Source organism: Rutidosis leptorrhynchoides, chromosome 1 (genome assembly GCF_046630445.1).
Source record: "Rutidosis leptorrhynchoides isolate AG116_Rl617_1_P2 chromosome 1, CSIRO_AGI_Rlap_v1, whole genome shotgun sequence".
Taxonomy (NCBI): Eukaryota; Viridiplantae; Streptophyta; class Magnoliopsida; order Asterales; family Asteraceae; genus Rutidosis; species Rutidosis leptorrhynchoides.
This window is the reverse complement of record NC_092333.1, coordinates 43466498-43489084: the sequence shown is the minus strand read 5'-3', so window position 1 is coordinate 43489084 and position 22587 is coordinate 43466498.

Below are 22587 nucleotides of genomic sequence, written 5' to 3'. Positions count from 1 at the left end.
CGATGTCACAAATGCGGAAAATGGTCACATGAAGGTAAATGTTCAAATAATCAAACCTATTCAAATACCGAACTTGTTACTTTATGCAGAGACGGACCGTTCATATGTTTAGAAGAAAAGACACTGAATGCTCGAGGTTACGCCTATGTAGCTATGGAAAACCAATTAAACCGACTATCTTATGAATGGGATAGATCATATAACTAAGAAATCTATTTCACAGGTAAGTCTGTACAGTCTTTATTTTTATTTTTATTTTTAACCTTTTGATAATAAACGCTAATTTGTTCGCTATAAAGTATTAAATTGGTATTGAATAAAATTAGGTTTGGCGACCGAAATTATTGATATCATTCAAAAATTTATTACATCACTGCGAAATTTAACGTTTATTCTTAGGGTATAAATATCTTTAATCAATCAACCCAAAATATTTCAAAAATTCGTCATGAGTTAAATTAGGTCTTGGAACCAAAATTACTTTACCGAAAAGAGGGGCACATATTTTTGATAATATTTGATTGATTAAAGTGGGATAAAAAGCCAAAAAGATTTTTAATTTTAATTTTTTACCATGTTTTTAAAATTAATATTTAAATCTTAAATTAATATTGTAAACTTTGTAAAAACAATATATTTAAAATTGTAAATGTTTGAAAAAATTTATATAAGTTTGGTGTGAATTTATAATATGAATTTTTTAAATTAAGTTTGGTGTGATTTTTTAATTTTTAAAATATGAATTTTTAATTTTATGCATTTCAAATTTTAAGTTTGGTGTGAATTTTTAATATTAATTTTGAATTTTATATTTAAGTTGTGTGAATTTAAAAACAAAAAATTTACTTTATCTCATTAAGTTAAAAATATGATTTTTAAAATTCGTCGTAAGTTGAAGACTAGGTCTTTGAACCGAAATTGCTTTACCCGAGGGAGGGACGAGAACTTTTATTATCATTATTTTTAATCTTATTGAATTAAAGTATGCCAAAAACATTAAAAATCCCAAAAATCTTAGCTTTTAAAACAATCACTACAAAAAGACAAATTTTAAAATTTTGTCGAGGAACGGACTAGGACATCGATCCGAAACGACCTCGTCCTAAATAACAAGGGAAACAAAATTTTAAAATTAATTACTTAATTGTTTTAATTAGTATAAGATGTTAAAAAAAATAACAAAAAAAAAAACAAAATAACAAACTCCGCGACTCGCGGAGTTTGAAGGTTTAAACCCCGCGACTCGCGGAGGTACCAAAAATCAGAAAAAAATATAAGGGACGAACTGATCAGTCCCCAACCCAACACAAAGAAAACACTGCGAAAATAAACCCGCAAAAACCCGCAAAAACACCCCCAAAATCATTATTTTTAACCGTTAATCATCAAATCTTTTACTAAAATCATGTTGAGAAGGATGCTATCAAGGAATTACTCAAGAAAAACGGTAAATTTCTACACCTAAACACCATTTAATCCGAAAATTAGTGTTCTTGAGCAATTTTTTCCCCAATTTGATTTTGATGTTTTTTAGTATAATTATGCTTAAATTGTTTATATATTATGCTTGTATAACCTAGATTGATGCTATTTAACATGATTAGAAGCCTTAAACTTCAAATTTTGAGTAATCTAGGGTTTGTGTTCTTGAGCAATTTGGGGCTTTTTGATATAAACAGGTTATGACTGATTTTTGTCATGAATTGTTGCTAAATTAAGTAGTGTAACATATTTAGGTAGTTAAATGATCTAAACTTTGAGCCTAAACATGATTTTGAGAATTAAAGTGGACTTTTTCAAGTCTAAAATTCATGAACTTGATTTTTGAGAGATAATGCCATTTGAAACTTGTTTAATTGCTAGTAATGATTATTTTGACATGTTATTTGAGTTGAATGCTTATGAACTTGGCGAACATTTTCGTATATGCTTATTTGAAAAAGTGTAGATTTGATAAAAATGTGAAAATGAGCTTAAGTTTGATATAAATTGATCATGTCATTGTAACTATTTTGATTGATGATTTTGCTGACACTAATGCATATTTGGATGCACAAAAATTGTGTTTGATGTATTTTGCAGACTGAAAGGGGTGAATCTTCATCCCAAGCTCGCAATGCTCCTGCTGAGAATGCGGAACAACAGGAGGTGGATAACTACTACAAACAAGATATACCTCATCCAGTCATGACATTTTCTGATATGCACTTGGAAGATTTGCATCCGAACCTGAGATTTGACAGACTTTGGATAGATTATCCAAAATACCAAAGGGATTTGCATACTCTTCATTCTAAAGTTGTTGAGGTACCTAGGGTCATAGAATGGGGACCATTAGAAGCTGTAGAATTGGCCGGGCCAATTAGGGAATTACTTGCACAGAGGTATGGTAATTCTACTTTTAACGACTGGGTACGTTTATTCACCATGCGTAGACCTGTATATAAAGCATGGTGTGAAGAATTGTTGTGTAGTATAGAATTAAATGATCGTGTAGCTAGTTTAACCGATCGATCTTTTATTAGATTTTTGTTAGGAGGTTCGATGCGCCACATGTCTTTACTAGACATGGCTCAGGCTTTACGAATATATACGCCTGAGGAGTTAGCATCTGCCGATTGTAGAGGGTTGATACTAAATGGTAGAAAGATAGATGAAAATTTTGATACACATGGTGTATGGAGTCAAATGACAAGCCATCACCGATTCAAAGGGGGAAATTACTCTTATTTGGATATAGATAGAGCTGAATTAAGAGTGATTCATAGGTTTTTAGCTAATTCGATTACACAAAGAGGTAAGAACAAGGAAAAGGTAAATGAACAGGATTTGTTTTACCATATGTGTATTCGAGACCCACAAAGCGCTGTAAGTATACCTTATTGTGTGGGTTATTATTTATCAGCTATGGTTAGGGGGATGAGACCGCATAGCATAATAGGAGGTGGTATTTTTATTACTTTGATTGCTGAATATCTCGGTGTGGATATAAGTCAGGGGGGATTATTAGTCGAAGAACCAGAACCCCGCGATACAATAGGTTTAAATGTATACCATGGTGCGAAAGTTTTGAAGAGGCGAAATAACGCCGCAGTACAATACCATGGTAGACATCCACAGGTTGAGAGAAACCAACAGCAAGGTAATGTAGGAGGGGGAAATGAAATGCAAGAAATGCAAAGGTTTATAGCTTCACAGGAGTACGAAAATGCTAGAAATCATAGCTCATTGCCAACATATAGGTAGAAACTATATTCCTACTCCAAAACCCATATTCCCTCCCTGGTCTATAGAGATGCAACCACCGTATCCTACGTATAACCCAGCCGAAGCATTTTATAGCACCTATGGTTATGCATGGAACCCCTATTGGTATCAGTATCATCCCTAGTCTACTTAGTTTTATTTATTTTGTAATTTGTAATGTTGATACGTTTAATACTTATGTTAATATTGTAATAGTTTTTATAATTTTCTAACTTTTATTCTTAGATTTTAATAATTTTTGAATGGGGGGTAATATACCAAACTTCAAAAATATGTATATATGTTTGCAGTTTATCTTATGTACACAACAGGGTAAAACAACGCATTTTCAAAGACTGGCATTAAGTTCAGCAAAAGCAACTAATTTTGACGACAAGATGCAAAATATATGTGAAATAACAACAAGACGGAATGAACAAATGATGTGCACCATTTATCATTCAGCAAACAAACGCCAATATATTTGGAAACTTTGGTAAAATTTAATCATTTTCACACAAATCACCCTCAATAATTTAAATTGTTACTGATTTCTTGCAAATGAGGGCATTGCAAGATCTTAAGTGTGGGAAGGGGTTAAATTCTTTCGGATTTTATAATTTTTATCTTAAACACTTGGTTACCATTAAAAATACTAGTAAAGCAGTAGTTGTATTAGAATCTAGTGCTCTCTGATAATAAAGAACAGCCCTAGTCTTATATACTGACTACCCAATTCTAGTAAAATTTTTCAAAATTTTCAATTAAATGAACTCAAAATCATGTTTATACATATTTATGAACGATAAAACTAGGTTTTAACACCGAAATTATTGTAACCTCGGAAAGGACATAAATTGAGAAACAAACCAAAATATTAAAATTCATTTAAAATGGAATAGAGGACAATAAAAAGGAAAATAAAAGCCAAGTGTGAGAAAATTCTCCAAGTTATTCAAAACATATATCACATATTTTTGTACAAATAACTGAAAATACTTTTGCTTTGGACTAAACTAAAAAGTTTTACCTGATTTACTGTAAGAAAGATGGATCTACACGATGAATCAATTCCATCATTAAAAGGAAGTAAAGTCTTCCGAAAAAGACACGCACTTCTTGATTTAGGTCAAGAAGTTGTCGTCCAGACCAGCTGTAGGTTGACGAAAAATCTAGAAAAGTCATCACTAAAATCAGCAGGAAATCCACGGACCTCAGCATTAAACAGGGTCGCCAAGTGATCAGATTTATCCTAACTATGAGAAGGATTTATCTCGTAAAATGGGGGGCACCATGCAAATTAGCTGGATAAGACTAATGAATCAGATCCCCAGAAAGGATAATCTCTTTAAAGATTAAAAATCAGCTTTTAAGACTGATATTACTCAATCCTTGAGATTGACCTTAAAGATTAAGAATTACAAACTCATGGAATTCAATGATATCTAAACTCGAGCTTGAACGATAAAATATTTTGATCAAAATTACAAACCGATTTGTTTTCTGAAAACCCTATTTTCAATGCGTTCATTACCATTGAACGTAAAATCCTAGGAATTCACCTGGAATTCATTAGGTCACCTGAACTAAATCGGGTGTCAACCGTAAGAACGGTGGTTGCATAGCATGGTCAAGGACAGGACCTTGTGCCAGACCGAAAAATTATAAGGGTGAGCTTTACTATTGCTCCTACCAAGGATAGTAATTGCGTTCGACACGTTATAGACCATAATTAAAAGCATGTCAGGGGACATTGCCTTAACAGTTGCTTGTTCAACGCTTTCCTTTATAACCGGACGGTAGTTTACCGAAAGGTAATATACGGGAAAAGTAAACTGGACGTGTTGCTTTCCAAATACAAGGTTAGCAAATGGGTGACACAAAACCATAAGTTTTGAGCTAAAATTTTCAAATCTGAAACCCACCAAACCCACAAAAATATTTTGCAAACACCGGTGAAGGGTTATTCTGGAAAACTTATCTAGGGTAAAAACTAGATTTAATTTTCAAAAGATCAAATGTTTTCATAAAGATCCAATTTCCTTAATGGATCTAAATTTTTATAGTCATGTGGGACTGTAAACCATATCGTTACTACCATTGTTTTGTACCGCCGTATAAAAATCACTGATGTACAAAGTGTGAAGAATAAAGAAGTGATTCTAGTATTTCAAGACGATATTACTTGAGGACAAGCAACGCTTAAGTGTGGGAATATTTGATAATGCTAAAAACGAACATATATTTCATAGCATTATTCCTCAAGAAAGACAAGCTTTTAGTTGCAATTGTTCTATTTACAAGTGATATTCGTTTAAATAATAAAAAGGTGAAGACAAAAGACAGATTCGACGAATTGAAGAAGCAAACGACCAAAAAGCTCAAAAGTACAAAAGACAATCAAAGAGGTTCCAATTATTGATAAGAAACGTCTCGAAATTACAAGAGTACAAGATTCAAAACGCAAAGTACAAGATATTAAATTATACGCAAGGACGTTCGAAAATCCGGAATCGGGACCAGAGTCAACTCTCAACGCTCGACGAAACGGACTAAAAATTACAAGTCAACTATGCACATGAATATAATATAATATATAAATAATTCTTAAAAATTATATATATATTATATTAATATTTAAAACCGTCGGCAGACTAAGATCCAATTTGGAGTGAGCTGTATTTTCAAACTCCGCAACTCGCGGAGTTTGAAGGCAAAAAATGCCGCGAGTCGTGGAGCCCCAAATTCTGAAACTCCCTATAAAAGCAAACGAATTCTGATCGCAAAAAAAAAACATATATCCATCCTCTCTATATCTATACGTAAATATTTATATTTATATTTTAATTTTAATTTTAATTTTAATTTTAATCCTAATAATAAGGGTATGTTAGCGAATATTGTAAGGGTGTAAGTCGAAATTCTGTCCGTGTAACGCTACGCTATTTTTAATCATTGTAAGTTATGTTCAACCTTTTTAATTTAATGTCTCGTAGCTAAGTTATTATTATGCTTATTAAAAACGAAGTAATCATGATGTTGGGCTAATTACTAAAATTGGGTAATTGGGCTTTGTACCATAATTGGGGTTTGGACAAAAGAACGATACTTGTGGAAATTAGACTATGGGCTATTAATGGGCTTTATATTTGTTTAACTAAATGATAGTTTGTTATTGTTAATATAAATATTTACAATTGGGCGTCCCTATAAATTACCATATACACTCGATCGGACACGATGGGCGGGGTATTTATATGTACGAATAATCGTTCATTTAACCGGACAAGGGAATGGATTAATAGCCACTAGAATAATTAAAACAGGGGTGAAATTATGTACAAGGACACTTGGTATAATTGATAACAAAATATTAAAACCTTGGGTTACACTCAGTCGACAACCTGGTGTAATTATTAAACAAAGTATTAAAATCTTGTTACAGTTTAAGTCCCCAATTGGTTGGAATATTTAACTTCGGGTATAAGGATAATTTGACGAGGACACTCGCACTTTATATTTATGACTGATGGACTGTTATGGACAAAAACCAGACGGACATATTAAATAATCCAGGACAAAGGACAATTAACCCATGGGCATAAAACTAAAATCAACACGTCAAACATCATGGTTACGGAAGTTTAAATAAGCATAATTCTTTTATTTCATATTTTATTTCCTTTATTTTATATTTAATTGCACTTCTAATTATCGCATTTTTATTGTTATTGTATTTAATTGCACTTTTAATTATCGTATTTTTAATTATCGCAAGTTTATTTTATCGCACTTTTATTATTCGCAATTTCATTATCGTTATTTACATTACGCTTTAATTTAAGTCTTGTATTTATTTTTAATATTTTACATTTGGTTTTAACTGCGACTAAAGTTTTAAAATCGACAAACCGGTCATTAAACGGTAAAAACCCCCCTTTATAATAATAATATTACTTATATATATATTTGTATTTTTATAAAAGTAAACTAATATAGCGTTAAGCTTTGTTTAAAGATTTTCCCTGTGGAACGAACTGGACTTACTAAAAACTACACTACTGTACGATTAGGTACACTGCCTATAAGTGTTGTAGCAAGGTTTAAGTATATCCATTCTCTAAATAAATAAATATCTTGTGTAAAATTGTATCGTATTTAATAGTATTTTCTGCTAAAATTAATAGTATTTTATACCCCTCTGCTAAAACATCATTTAGTTTCATATGTTATAATCAGTATTTTAATTCACTTTAATTGTCCAATATTATTAGTCCACAGTCGATAGTCCACAGTTTACAGTCCAATAATTCATATATATTTTAATATATAATATTCGAATTAATTAATACGTATCATGACCCGTGTACATGTCTCAGACTCGATCACAACTCAAAGTATATATATTATTCGAGAATCAACCTCAACCCTGTATAGAGAACTCGATCATTACTGCATATAGAGTGTCTATGGTGATTCCAAATAATATATATAGATGCGTCGATATGATATGTCAAAACCTTGTATACGTGTCCCGATATTTAAAGTGCGTAAAATAAATAACATAAATTAAATGACGATAAATTAAATACGTAAAGTAAATAACAGAAATTAAATAACGATATATAAAATTGCGATAATTAAATTGCGATAAATAAACTGCGATAACTAAAATGTAATCAGTTAGCTAGGAACAGTTAGCTAGGAACAGTTAGCGTGGATTCTTAACAAAATTTCAATTAGTTAATTCGTTTGTTTCTAACAACTTTTATTTTGTCCAATGTTTTCTTCATTATGCCACTTGTTGGATTGTGATAAATCAAAATCCAAATATGAAATTGAATAAAAAAAATGGTTATTCTGCGGTGAACGGATTTGTATCTCTGTAGATGTAAGTAGGATAGTAAATGGATGTTGAATCAGATTCGAAGAATGTACAGTATAACCTATTAAAGTGAAATCTAAATATTCATCGGGTATTACCTACCCGTTAAAATATTTTCACCATTAACAGTTTATATGAAAGAATTTTTAATTACAATATTTATGAAAATATACTTACATATATATCTTCTTCAGATGTAATCATAGATTTAATGAGTTAATATAATATTAATCTCATTTGATTTGCCGTTAGAACTAGAATATATAATCTCTAAAACATTGAAGATTACATAATCGCCATGTCGAACGAAGATAAATGATGTAGAACGATTCGCAGATTGATGATTATGCTCGAGGTACATAATTAGATGTTGAGGTGTATGATGTGAACTTGAGTTGTTGGTGGTACTGGTATTGATATTGGTGCTGGTGATGTTGTTGAAGCTGGTACGTTTTGCACCATATTCTCCAAATTGATTACTAGAGCGCGAAGTTCATTGACTTCTTGTATTACTCCGGGATGATTGTCGGTCGGAACGAGCGGATGAATAAGGTTTAGAATCTGAGTTATGATATAGTCATGGCGAGATATTCGAGAAATGAGGGTGAAAATGGTGTTACGAACAGGTTCGCCGGTAAGTGCTTCAGGTTCTTCGCCAAAAGGTGAATTCGGTTAGTGGAAGGGATCGCCTTCTGCGCGTCTCCATTGATTAAGTCGACTACGAATCCATCAGATGAATTGGGAATGGATGATTGGTTGATTCATTCTGATGACGTTGCTTCCGGAGCTTAGATGGCTATCCATTCGGAATAATTGTCGGGATAACTATCGGAATAGCTGTCGGAATCCGAGGGACTCGAACTAGTTAAAGGATTTATCTCGTACGATCAAATGAAGGATTTTCGATAAGAAATAGATTATAGGATGCAGATTAGTATCCTGTAATACATAATTTACATATGCATATGTAATACTAAAATCTCATAAGTTACGGAGGAATCTATGGAAGCTGTCAGGTAAAGATAACAATAACAGATACGCTAAGATATGAATTAGCAGATACGCTAAGATACGAATTTTGTCTATACACTATTCATACAATCATTGTAGTAAGATGTGTCTAGACTAAGAATGATAAGCAGGTAATTTCCTAAGGATGATAAACAGATGATTTTCGACAAAAATGATAAGCAAAACTTTTGACATGCAGACACGGTCGAAGTCCAGACTCACTAATGCACCTTAACAACTATCAGTTAGACACACTAATGCAAGACCTGGTTCGCTAAGACCAACGCTCTTATACCAACTGCGAATACAGTGGGGACAACCACAGTCCCACCCAGTGCCTTCCCAGCTAACCGCCTGGTGACCACTGAGTGTACCTCAGATACTGATTTTAGGGCCTGCCTCTCGGCTATTTCCAACCCTCGTAAGGGATCTCAAGGAGTAAGAGCCAATGCTTCGTCACAGGTAACACTGTGAGAACCTCCTTTACGACTAACCCGCCACACATGGACGGCGTTATACCAGCTCTGATACCAACTGTGAAGACCCGTCCTAATCCATCCGGACAAAGTCCATATCGATTATAAACGATTCATAATAGTTGATTCCATCGCGAGGTACTTGACCTCTATATGATACAATTTACAAACATTGCATTCGTTTTTGAAAAGACAATCTTTCATTTCATCGAAAGTTGACAACATGCATACCATTTCGTAATATATCTTACTATAATTGACTTAATAATAATCTTGATGAACTCAACGACTCGAATGCAACGTCTTTTGAAATATGTCATGAATGACTCCAAGTAATATCTTTAAAATGAGCAAATGCACAGCGGAAGATCTTTTTCGTACCTGAGAATAAACATGCTTTAAAGTGTTAACCAAAAGGTTGGTGAGTTCATTAGTTTAATATAAATAATCATTTCATAATTTTAATAGACCACAAGATTTCATATTTTCATTTCTCATAAACATACGTCCCATGCATAGAGACAAAAATATCATTCATATGGATTGAACACCTGGTAACCGACATTCACAATATGCATATAAGAATATCCCCATCATTCCGGGATCCTCCTTCGGACATGATATAAATTTTGAAGTACTAAAGCATCCGGTACTTTGGATGGGGCTTGTTGGGCCCGATAGATCTATCTTTAGAGTTCGCGTCAATTAGGGTGTCTGTTCCCTAATTCTTAGATTACCAGACTTAATAAAAAGGGACATATTCGATTTCTATAATTCAACCATATAATGTAGTTTCGATTACTTGTGTCTATTCCGTAAAACATTTATAAAAGCGCATGTATTCTCGGTCCCAAAAATATATATTGCAAAAGCATTTAAAAAGGGAGCAAACGAAACTCACGCATATAAATATTGTAAAACAGTTAATAAAAAATTTGCATGTATTCTCAGCCCAAAAACGTAAAGAGTAAAAAGGGTAAATGAAACTCACCTAATGTATTTTGTAGTAAAAATACATATGACTATATTGAATAGTGCAGGGTTGGTCTCGGATTCACGAACCTATATCATTTGTATATTTATTAATATACATAGTTGTAATCGAACAAATATATATATATATATATATATATATATATATATATATATATATATATATATATATATATATATATTAGTTATAACCTTTTTATTTTATTAATATATATATATGTTTCTTTTATTCATTTTGTTATATAAAAATATTAATCTTTGTTATGATATATGTAATAAGTATATTTTTCATATATATATATATATATATATATATATATATATATATATATATATATATATATATATATATATATATATATATATATATATATATATATATATATATATCATTTGTATATTAATTATAATAATAGTCAAAGTAATATTAATAGTGGTAAAATGATAATAATTATAATACTTAATATTACTATTAAGATGATATTGTTAATAATTCCATTAATGATAATAATAATGACATTAATAATTATAACTGTGAAAATATTAATTTCACTGTTAATGATAATTATGATAATGATTTTTAGTAACTGCAAGATAATATTAATAACAATACTAATGATATTTTTAGTAATATCAAAATAACAATTTTTGTAAAAAAAGAGAATAATAATAATAATAATAATAATAATAATAATAATAATAATAATAATAATAATAATAATAATAATAATAATAATAATAATAATAATAATAATAATAATAATAATAATAATAGTAATTTTTGATAATAACAATACTAATAATTGTAATCATATTAATAATAATGAATATTTATAATAATACACATGTTAATAATAATAATAACTCTAATAGTTATATAATAATACTAATACTAAAAATAACAATAATAACCATATTCATAATATTGATAACCATAATATTCGTAATACTTAATAATAATGATACTAACAATAATAATAATACTAATACTTAATAATAATAATAATAATAATAATAATAATAATAATAATGATAATAATAATAATAATAATAATAATAATAATAATAATAATAATAATAATAATAATAATAATAATAATAATAATAATAATCATAATGATATCTAAATGATAATAATAATAATTAATAGCATGGTAATAGCACCCATATTAATGATAATAATAATAATGGGTTGTATTATTTTCTTAGTAATGATAATAATAATCTTAATCATGATAATACTCATAATTATGATAATAATAATAATAATACTTGCAACACTAATAATAACAATCATAACAATAATAATAATAATATTAATAATAATAATGATATATTAAGGAAGCTACCTCATAAAAATTTGCCCAAAAACAGAAAGTGTCCCTGCCATGGCTCTAACCCGAGACCTCTCGCACACCCACTAACACCTAAACCGTCTGCTCCAGCTTACTTTTTCTGTTTTTAATCCCTTCCTAAACTATATAACCCGTTTTGTTTTAAAGCTTCAACTTCATCTTCTTCAAGATCAAAACAAACAGCACCCATATTCAAACTATTACGAAATACAAATTAAACATAGGACTTAAAATAGATTTATAACAATACAGTAACTGGATAAATTAGTTTAATCAAAAAAAATAAAAAAAAATAGCAGCAAGGCTGCTGTCGCTGCTTGTATAAAAAAAATATGATTTCACGATAGAGATTATTTTGGACAAAGTTTATAACATGAAAGATGTTCCATTTCATCCATAAAATCTTTCTGTATCATCAATTTAATTCATAGTATCAAAACAAATTCAAATTTCTTGTTGAACAAATTCGTTGACTTTTTGTAAAAATACTTTGACTTCGAAATTAATCTTCAATTTGATGAATTGAGGCTTGAAATCTTTCAGAGAGCTTAAATGAATTATTTCTAACATCATCACATTAATAGATTTTGAAAACTCACTCGAATTCGATTTAATGATAAGAACCAGACACGAACAGAAAGAAAAGAAAAGCAGATAAGCTACTTGATATTTTTATCTAATTTAAACAGATAAAAAAAACGATTAAGATCAGTATCGGTAAAAGGAATATTTAAAGGAATATGTTTTACCAACAAAACAAAAAGTTGTTCGTTTGCTATGGCTGGAGGGAGAGATCGACCAAAGTTCACAAGATAACAGAATGATAGATAAAAGATAAAGAACAGATGCTCTGCATCCTTTAACACGTGTATATATATCTATATTATATCAATTTTGTTTTAATTTTAATAACTAATAATTAATAAATATATTAAATATAACAATATGTTAATATTAATAATACTATTAATATTATTATTGATAATAATAATAATAGAGATAATAATAATATTAGTGGTATCCATATATAGTAATATCAATAAAAATGATATTAATAATGATAATAAAATCAAATATAAGTATGATAATAATAATATTATTAATGATATTATTAATAATACTAATTATACTAATATTAGTAATAATAACAATTTATATATATAAATCAATTTTCATATCCATATGTCGTATATTTAAAGTAATAATATTAATTGCACTAATATTGATACTAATATCGAAAGTAATATTAAAAGTAATAACACTAATATAACATCTATATTTTTAACTTGTATTTAAATTAAATATATTAATATTACATATTATTGATTATGTATTATTTAATGATTATATATATATATATATATATATATATATATATATATATATATATATATATATATATATATATATATATATATATATATATATAACATATAATATTGATACTTTATATATATATATATATACATATACATATATATATATATATATACATATATATATACATATATATATATACATATATATATATACATATATAAATATATATATATATATATATATATATATATGTATATATATGTATATGTATATATATATCATGATAATTATTTATAGAAATTATATACACTTATATATAGTCTTATTTTAATAATCACTTTGTTATCTTGTATATTATTCTACATACTGAATCTTAATGGTCAAGTTGTATTTTATTAATTCAAACTTATTATATAAACCTATATATATATATATATATATATATATATATATATATATATATATATATATATATATATATATATATATATATATATATATATATATATATATATATATATATATATATATATATATATATATATATATATATATATATATATATATATATACATATTTTTAATTATATGCATATCTATATATTATATATTAAGTTAATAATATTAAATATACTGATATTATTTTATATATTTATTTCCAATAATTAAATCATATATTATTTCAAATAAAATTATATATATTTATCTACCAATTAGTTGTTCGTGAATCGTTTAGGAGTAGTCAAAGGTCAATTGAATATATGAACGTTGTTTCAAAATTTTCTAGACTCAACATTACAGACTTTGCTTATTGTGCCGGAAACATATAAAGATTAAAGTTTGAATTTGATCGGAAATTCCCGGGTCACTACACCCACTCACCATGATAAATCAAATTTGTACAATCAGGTGATAGTAATTCAGCGGGAGTGTAAATCTGTAAAGCCCTGGCCATGTCCAGCATGGACATCCTGTACATCCTACGACCAAGTAAAAATCTACGAAAACTCTGATCGTCTAACCTATCTACATCCTTATTAAAAGCTATAGTACACATTAGCTCAACACACCACTCTTTATATACAGGCCTACGAGTGGTAAATAAATATTCCCAATCGAAAAAAAAAGAGCTGCCATACCTTTGGATTAGATGTTGTCTAACTGGGTTAGCTAGGTGGACCCTTTTCAAAGGTTCCCAATCTATTATCCTTAGTACTTCTATATTTTTGGTCCAAAGCTTAAATTTATTACTTTGGTACGTCGGGTAATCTCTCCAACTTCTATCAAATCTTAAATTGGGATGCAACTGTTCTTCATGAATTGTTGGGTGTTCTATTATATGGTAATACTACGTAGGTAATAAAAAATTGTGGCTCCGGCTCATGGTATGGCACATGTTGATCAGGTTGTTGTTGTTGTTCCTGTTGTTGCTCCGGTTCGTGATATTGCATCTCTGGCTGTGGTTCCGGAGCAGGTTGCCTAGATGATGATGATGCACCATCAGTATCGGTATTTCTCTACAAAACACATTAAACACAAAATTTGTGCATCCAAATATGCATTAGTGTTAGCAAAATAACAAATTAAAACAATTACAATAACATGTTTAATCCATATTAAACTTATACTCATTTTCATATTTTTATCAAATCTACACTTTTTCAAATAAGCATATATGAAAATGTTTACAAAGTTCATAAGCTTTCAACTCAAATAACATGTTAAAATAATCATTACTAGCAATTAAACAAGTTCCAAATGACATTTATATCAAATTAATCAAGTTCATGAATTTTAGACTTTAAAAAGTCTACTTTAATTCTCAAAAATCATGTTTAGGATCAAAGTTTGGATCATTTAGCTACCTAAACATGTTACACTACTTAATTTAGCAATAATTCATAACAAAAATCGGCCATAACCAGTTTATATCAAAAAGCCCCAAATTGCTCAAGAACACAAACCCTAGATTTCTAAAAATTTAAAAGTTTTTGGCTTCAAATCATGTTAAATAGTATCAATCTAGGTTATACAAGCATAATATACTAACAATTTAACTCTAATTACACTAGAAATTAACAAAATTAAATTAGTTAAAATTTAGCTCAAGAACACTAAAATTCAAATTTAAAGAGTTTTAGGGGTGTAATTATTACCCTTCTGCTTCCCCATCTGAGAAAAGACATGTTTATAGCGGATTATTGCAAGAAATTGGATTGAATTTGGTGAAAAATTGATGATTTTAGGGGTGTTTGTGAGTGAATTGCGTATGTGTATGTGTTGTTTGTGAGAAGGCAGAGAGCTCGTTGGCCTTTTGTTCCTGACCAGATATTTGCCTCCATGCGATCGCATGGCTTTACAGTGTAAACCCCATGCGATCGCATGGGGTCTGGTATTTATTTTTTTTTCTAATAAAAATCTTTAACTTATAAAACAAATAATTAAATTAATTTTAAAAATTTATTTCTTTTAAGAATGAGGGCGTTTCGGATCGTTGTCCTAGTTTGTCCCTCGACAAAATTTTAAAAATTTGTCATTTTAAAGCGTTGTTTTAAAAGCAAAGATTTTTTGATTTTTTTAATGTTTTTGGCATACTTTAAATTAATAAGATTAAAAATAATGATAATAAAACTTCCCTTCCCTCCCTTGGGTAAAGCAATTTCGGTTCAACGACCTAGTCTTCAACTCACGACGAATTTTAAATATCAAATTTTTAACTTAATGAAATAAAGTAAATTTTTGTTTTTGAATTCACACCAAACTTAAATTTAAAATGCATAAAATTAAAAATTCATATAAATATCATTAATATTTTTATACATTAATTTTACAAACTTATATTGAAAATATTAATTTTTAAAATATTTAAAAACTTAAATATATTGGTTTTAGAAATGTACAATAATAATTTAATATTAATTTAAAAACAAGGTAAAAATTAAAATTAAAAATCTTTTTGGTCTTTTATCCCATTTTAATCAATCAAATATTATCAAAAATATACGCTCATCTTTTGGGTAAAGTAATTTTGGATATATTACCTAGTTTTACTCCTGACGAATTTTTGAAATATTTTGGATTGATTGATTAAAGATATTTATACCTTAAGAATAAATGGTAAATTTCGCAGTGATGTAATAAATTTTTGTATGATATCAATAATTTCGGTTTCGCATACCTAATTTTATTGAATATCAATTTAATACTTTATAGCAAACGATTCAGCGTTTATTATCAAAAGGTTAAAAACAATAAAATAAAAATAAAACTGTACATATTTACCTATGAGAAAGAATTCTCAGAGACCTGCTTTAGCCGACTCATAGGAGAGTCGTGTAATTTGATTTTCCATAGCTACATAAGTGTAACCTCGATTTTTCAATAACTTTTCTTCTAAACATATGAACGGTCCTTCTCTGCATAGAGTAACAAATTCGGTATTTGAATATGTTTGATTGTTCGAACATTTACCTTCGTGTGACCATTTTCCGCATTTATGACATCTTTCAAGGTGTCGTGCTCTTCTTTTTGTTGCGGATTTTGATTTTCCTTTACCAAAATGTGTCTTATGATGATCTTTCCTGAGTTCTTTCCTCACTCCGTCCATTTTGCCTCTTATGAATGATACAAGTTCACTCGGGAAGATGTTATTATTACGTTTAGTAATCATAGCGTGTAGTAGTAGACCATGGTTCAGATCAAAGGAATTCTTCATCTCGTAAAATCTAAAAGAAATAAAAATTCAGAATGGAGGGAGAAGACTAGTTCTTTAGGGTCTGCTAGGGAAAGACCATACGGATTCCATTCTCGGAAACTACATGAAAACAGAATATCTAACTCTAACAGAAATTCATATTACCCTTAAAAGATTCAAATTTTCCCACACTTAGTTAGCTGTGGTGTCGAAATTGTGATTAACTTCATCTTCAACTTCCATTGAATTATCTATGTAATGTTTAACTCTGTGACCATTAACTTTAAATTCAACCCCATTTGAATTTATTAATTCTACTATTCCGTATGGGAAAACTCTTTTGACTATGAATGGTCCAGATCATCTTGATTTCAATTTTCCAGGAAATAGCTTGAATCGTGAATTGAAAAGAAGAACTCTGTCTCCTTCTTTAATTTCTTTTGAACTTATGATTCTTTTAACATGCCATTTCTTCGTTCTTTCTTTATAGATTAACGAATTTTCATATGCTTCATGTCTTAATTCTTCTAATTCGTTTAATTGACTTAACCTTAGACGTCCGGCTTCATGTAAATCAAGATTACATGTCTTCAAAGCCCAAAATGCTTTGTGCTCAATTTCTACTGGAAGGTGACATGCTTTTTCGTAAACAAGTTTAAAAGGTGTGGTTCCAATTGGAGTTTTGTAGGCTGTTCTAAAAGCCCAGAGTGCATCTTCCAATTTCATGGACCATTCCTTCGAATTTGATCCTACGGTTTTCTCTAGAATACGTTTTAAAGCTCGGTTGGTATTTTCAACTTGTCCACTTGTTTGTGGATGATAAGCGGTTGAGATTTTATGAGTTACTCCATATCTTTTGAGAACTTTCTCAAGTTGATTATTACAAAAATGAGTACCCCGATCACTTATTAAAGCTTTAGGTGTTCCGAACCTAGCAAAAGACATTTTAAAAAGTTGACTACAACTCGTGCATCGTTAGTTGGGAGAGTTTGTGCTTCCACCCATTTAGATACATCATCAATGGCAACGAGAATGTAGAGATTATTATGAGATTTTGGAAATGGACCCATAAAGTCAATACCCCAAACGTCAAAAACTTCACATACTTGAATGACATTTTGTGGCATTTCATCACGTTGACTTATTTTTCCAGCCCTTTGACAAGCATCACAGGATTTACAAAGAAGGTGTGCGTCTTTGAAAATTGTAGGCCAATAGAATCCAGCGTCGTAAACTTTTCTTGCTGTGAGTTGAGGCCCATAATGCCCTCATGTTGGTCCTGTGTGACAATGGTTTAAGATTTGACTAGCTTCATCCCCAAATACACATCGGTGGATTATTCCATCGGGACAACTTTTAAACAAATGTGGATCTTCCCAGAAATAGTGTTTTATATCACTAAAGGATTTATTTCGTTTTTGGTACGACAACCCTTTTTCAAGAAATCCACATACTAAGTAGTTTGCATAGTCTGCAAACTATGGAATTTCATTATAATCGATTTTCAAAAGATATTCATCAGGAAAGTTATCTTGTATGGCCGATTCATTTAGAACTTCTAATTCAGGATTTTCAAGACGAGAAAGATGATCAGCGGCGAGATTTTCTGCTCCCTTTTTGTCTCGGATTTCAATATCGAACTCTTGTAAGAGTAAGATCCAACGGATTAATCGTGGTTTGACATCTTGTTTTGAAAATAGGTATCTAAGAGCAGAATGGTCGGTATAGACCACCGTTTTCGCTAGAACGAGATATGAACGAAATTTGTCAAAAGCAAAGATAGTAGCAAGGAGTTCTTTTTCAGTAGTTGTGTAATTCATTTGTGCTCCTTGTAAAGTCTTACTAGCATAATAAATAGGTTGAAATCATTTTTCAATCCTTTGTCCTAAAACGGCTCCCATTGCAAAATCACTTAAGTTCAAATGGTAAATTCCAATTTGGAGTTATCATGATCGGCGCATTAGTGAACTTTTCTTTAAGAATATTAAAAGATTTGATGCATTCATCTGAAAAGATGAATGGAGCATCTTTTCTAGGAGTTTATTCATAGGAGTGACAATTTTGGAAAAATCTTTTATGAAACGTCGGTAAAAACCGGCATGCCCTAGAAAACTCCTAACTCCTCTAACATTGGTGGGATGTGGAAGTTTAGCAATTACAATTACTTTAGCTCTATCCACTTCAATTCCTTCCTTTAAAATTTTACGACCAAGAACGATGCCTTCTTTACCATGAAATGGCATTTCACCCAATTAAGTACTAGATTTGATTGTTCGCATCTAATAAGCATTCGTTCAAGATTAACTAGACATGTTTCAAAAGTATCACCGAAGACTGAAAAGTCATCCATGAAAACTTCCATGCATTCTTCTATCATGTCGTGAAAAATCGCCATCAGACACCTTTGAAAGGTTGCAGGGGCGTTGTAAAGTCCAAATGGCATGCGTTTGTAAGCAAAAGTACCATAAGGGCACGTGAACGTGGTTTTCTCTTGGTCCTCGGGTGCTATTGAAATTTAAAAATATCCGGAAAAACCGTCAAGAAAATAATAGTAACTGTTTTCGGCTAACCTTTCCAACATTTGATCAATGAAAGGTAAGGGAAAGTGATCTTTTCTGGTGGAGTCATTTAATTTTTTATAATCAATACAAACACGCCATCCTATTACATTCCTAGTAGGAATAATTTATTTGTGATGACAGTCATGCCACCTTTCTTAGGTACACATTGAACTGGGCTTACCCATGGACTATCAGAGATTGGATAATTAAACCTGCATCGAGTAGTTTAATAATTTCTTTCTTAACAACATCTTGCATATTAGGATTTAGTCTTCGTTGGCGTTGCACATAGGTTTTATGACCTTCTTCCATAAGGATTTTATGTGTACAATACGAAGGACTTGTGCCTTTAATGTCACAAATTTTCCATGCAATAGCTGGCTTATGAGCTTTTAGCATAGAAATGAGTCGAGATTTTTCATTTTTCGTAAGAGAAGACGATATTATTACAGGCAATTTAGATTCACCATGTAAATAAGCGTATTCCAAATGGTTTGGAAGTGGCTTTAACTCTAATATCGGTGGTTCTTCTATCAATGATTTGTATCGATATCTGTCTTCCTCTTTTAGCATTTGAAGTTCTTCTGTTGTTGGTTCATATTCATTAGCCATGAGTGTAGCTAACATTTTAGCTTCATCAATTGGTTCAGTTCCTTCTCCTGTTCCTTGTAATTCTGGAAATTCTTCTAACAATTCTGCATGTGAATCTATAGTTTGAATATAATAACATGTATCATCTGCAGATTACGGTTGTTGCATGGCTCTATCAACAGAAAAGATAACACTCTCGTCCTCTATACTTAGGGTCAGTTTCTTACCGAACACGTCTATTATTGCGTTAGCCGTGTTTAAGAATGGTCTTCCTAATATGAGAGGAACTCGAGAATCTTCTTCCATGTCTAGAATAACAAAATCTACTGGAAATACTAAAGTACCAACTTTAACTGGCATGTTTTCCATTATCCCTCTAGGATATTTTACTGATCGATCTGCTAGTTGTATGCTTATTCGTGTTGGTTTCAATTCTCCAAGATCTAGTTTAGCGTATAATGAATACGGCATTAAATTTATACTAGCACCTAAGTCTGCCAATGCTTCTATTGAACTAAGACTACCCAGAAAACATGTAATTATGAAACTTCCTGGATCAGAGAGTTTTTCTGGTAGCTTATTCAATAGCACTGCAGAACAATTAGCATTCATTGTAACAGCCGAGAGTTCTTCCATTTTCTTTCTATTTGTGATTAGATCTTTCAGAAATTTAGTATATCTAGGCATTCCTGAAATCACATCAATGAAAGGAAGATTTACATTTATTTGTTTAAACATATCCAAGAATTTGGATTGCTCGGCTTCAAGTCTTTCTTTTCTCATTTTACTCGGGTAAGGAAGTGGTGGTTGGTATGGTTTAACATAAGGTTTAGCCTTAACTATGTTATCTTCATTAACCTTTTCAACTACCGGTTCTGTTTCCTTCTCTTGCTCAGATTATGTTCTTGTGGACTAGGAATAGAGTCATCAGAAATTTCAGTAATTTCAGGTGGTTTAAGTGTAATACCACTTCTCGTGGTAATGGCTTTAGCTGTTTCATTTTGGGGGTTAGCATTTGTATCGCTAGGTAGACTTCCTGGTTTTCTTTCACCTATTAACCTTGCTAGGTTGCTTACTTCTTGTTCCAGATTTTGGATAGAAGCTTGTTGATTTCTAAATGCTTGGGCATTTTGTTCATTCGTTTATTTCTGAGATGTGAAAAACTGCGTTTGAGATTCGACTAGCTTTGACATCATGTCTTCTAAATTAGGCTTTTTATCATCGGTTTGTGGTGGTTTATTTGGAAAAATAGGTCTTTGTTGGTTGTAAGTATTATTAGATACTTGTTGATTACTAGGACATTGTTGGTTGTTTTATGGAACATTTCGGTTATAATTCTGATTTTGATTATAGTTTGGTCTTGGCGGTTGATAATTATTCTGATAATTATTTCCAGGCCTTTGGTTCATGTATGAAACATTCTCTCATTGTTCTATTGTTTGTTCAATACTGAGACAATCTTTTGTCAAATGTGGTCCTCCACACTGCTCACAACTAATTCATATAGCGTGAATATCTTTAGTCATCTTTTCCATTCGTCTTTCGAAAGCATCTAACTTTGCGGAAATGGAATCAAAGTCATGGCTAGAATCGGCTCTAGCGGCTTTAGATGATCTAACGATATCTTTTCTTGATGCCATTCATGTGAGTGGGAAGCAGTGTTATCAATAATTTTGTAAGCTTCAGTTACGGTTTTCTTCATAATGGAACCACCAGCTGCTATGTCGATGTCTTTTATTGTAGTGATATCGCATCCTTGATAGAATATTTGTACTATTTGATAAGTGTCTAAACCATGTTAGGGACATCCTCTTAACAACTTTCCAAATCTTGTCCACGCCTCATATAAAGTTTCATTTGGCTTTTGCGTAAACGTAACAATTTCTCCTTGAAGTTTTACGGCTTTAGATGCCGGAAAGAATTGTTTAAGAAATTTTTCAACTAAAACATCCCATGTATCAATCGCCCCTTCAGGTAAAGATTCTAACCAATCTTTGGCTTCTCCCTTTAAAGTCCAGGGAAATAACATGAGATATATCTGTTCATCCTTAACTTCTCTGATTTTGAATATAGTACAGATCATATTAAAGGTTCGAAGATATTCATTTGGATCTTCCTTCGGCGCACCACTAAATTGGCATTGATTTATTACCATGTGTAGGATTTGTCCTTTGATTTCATAATCGGGTGCATTAATGTCTGGTTGAGTAATGGCATGACCTTGGCCAGTGCGTTTAGCTCTCATTCGGTCTTCCATACTTAGAGGTTCCAGATTTTCCATGATTGAATTTGTTGAATCTGAATCAGTAGAGGATTCTGACTTAATGGTTTCTTCCTCGACAATCTCTGGATGAGTAATTTGTGGTTCAGGAGGAATGATTAGTGGTTCAGGATCTCTGAATTGTCCCTGAATATCCTCCGGATTCTCAATTATGAGGTCGGGTTCAAAAAATGGA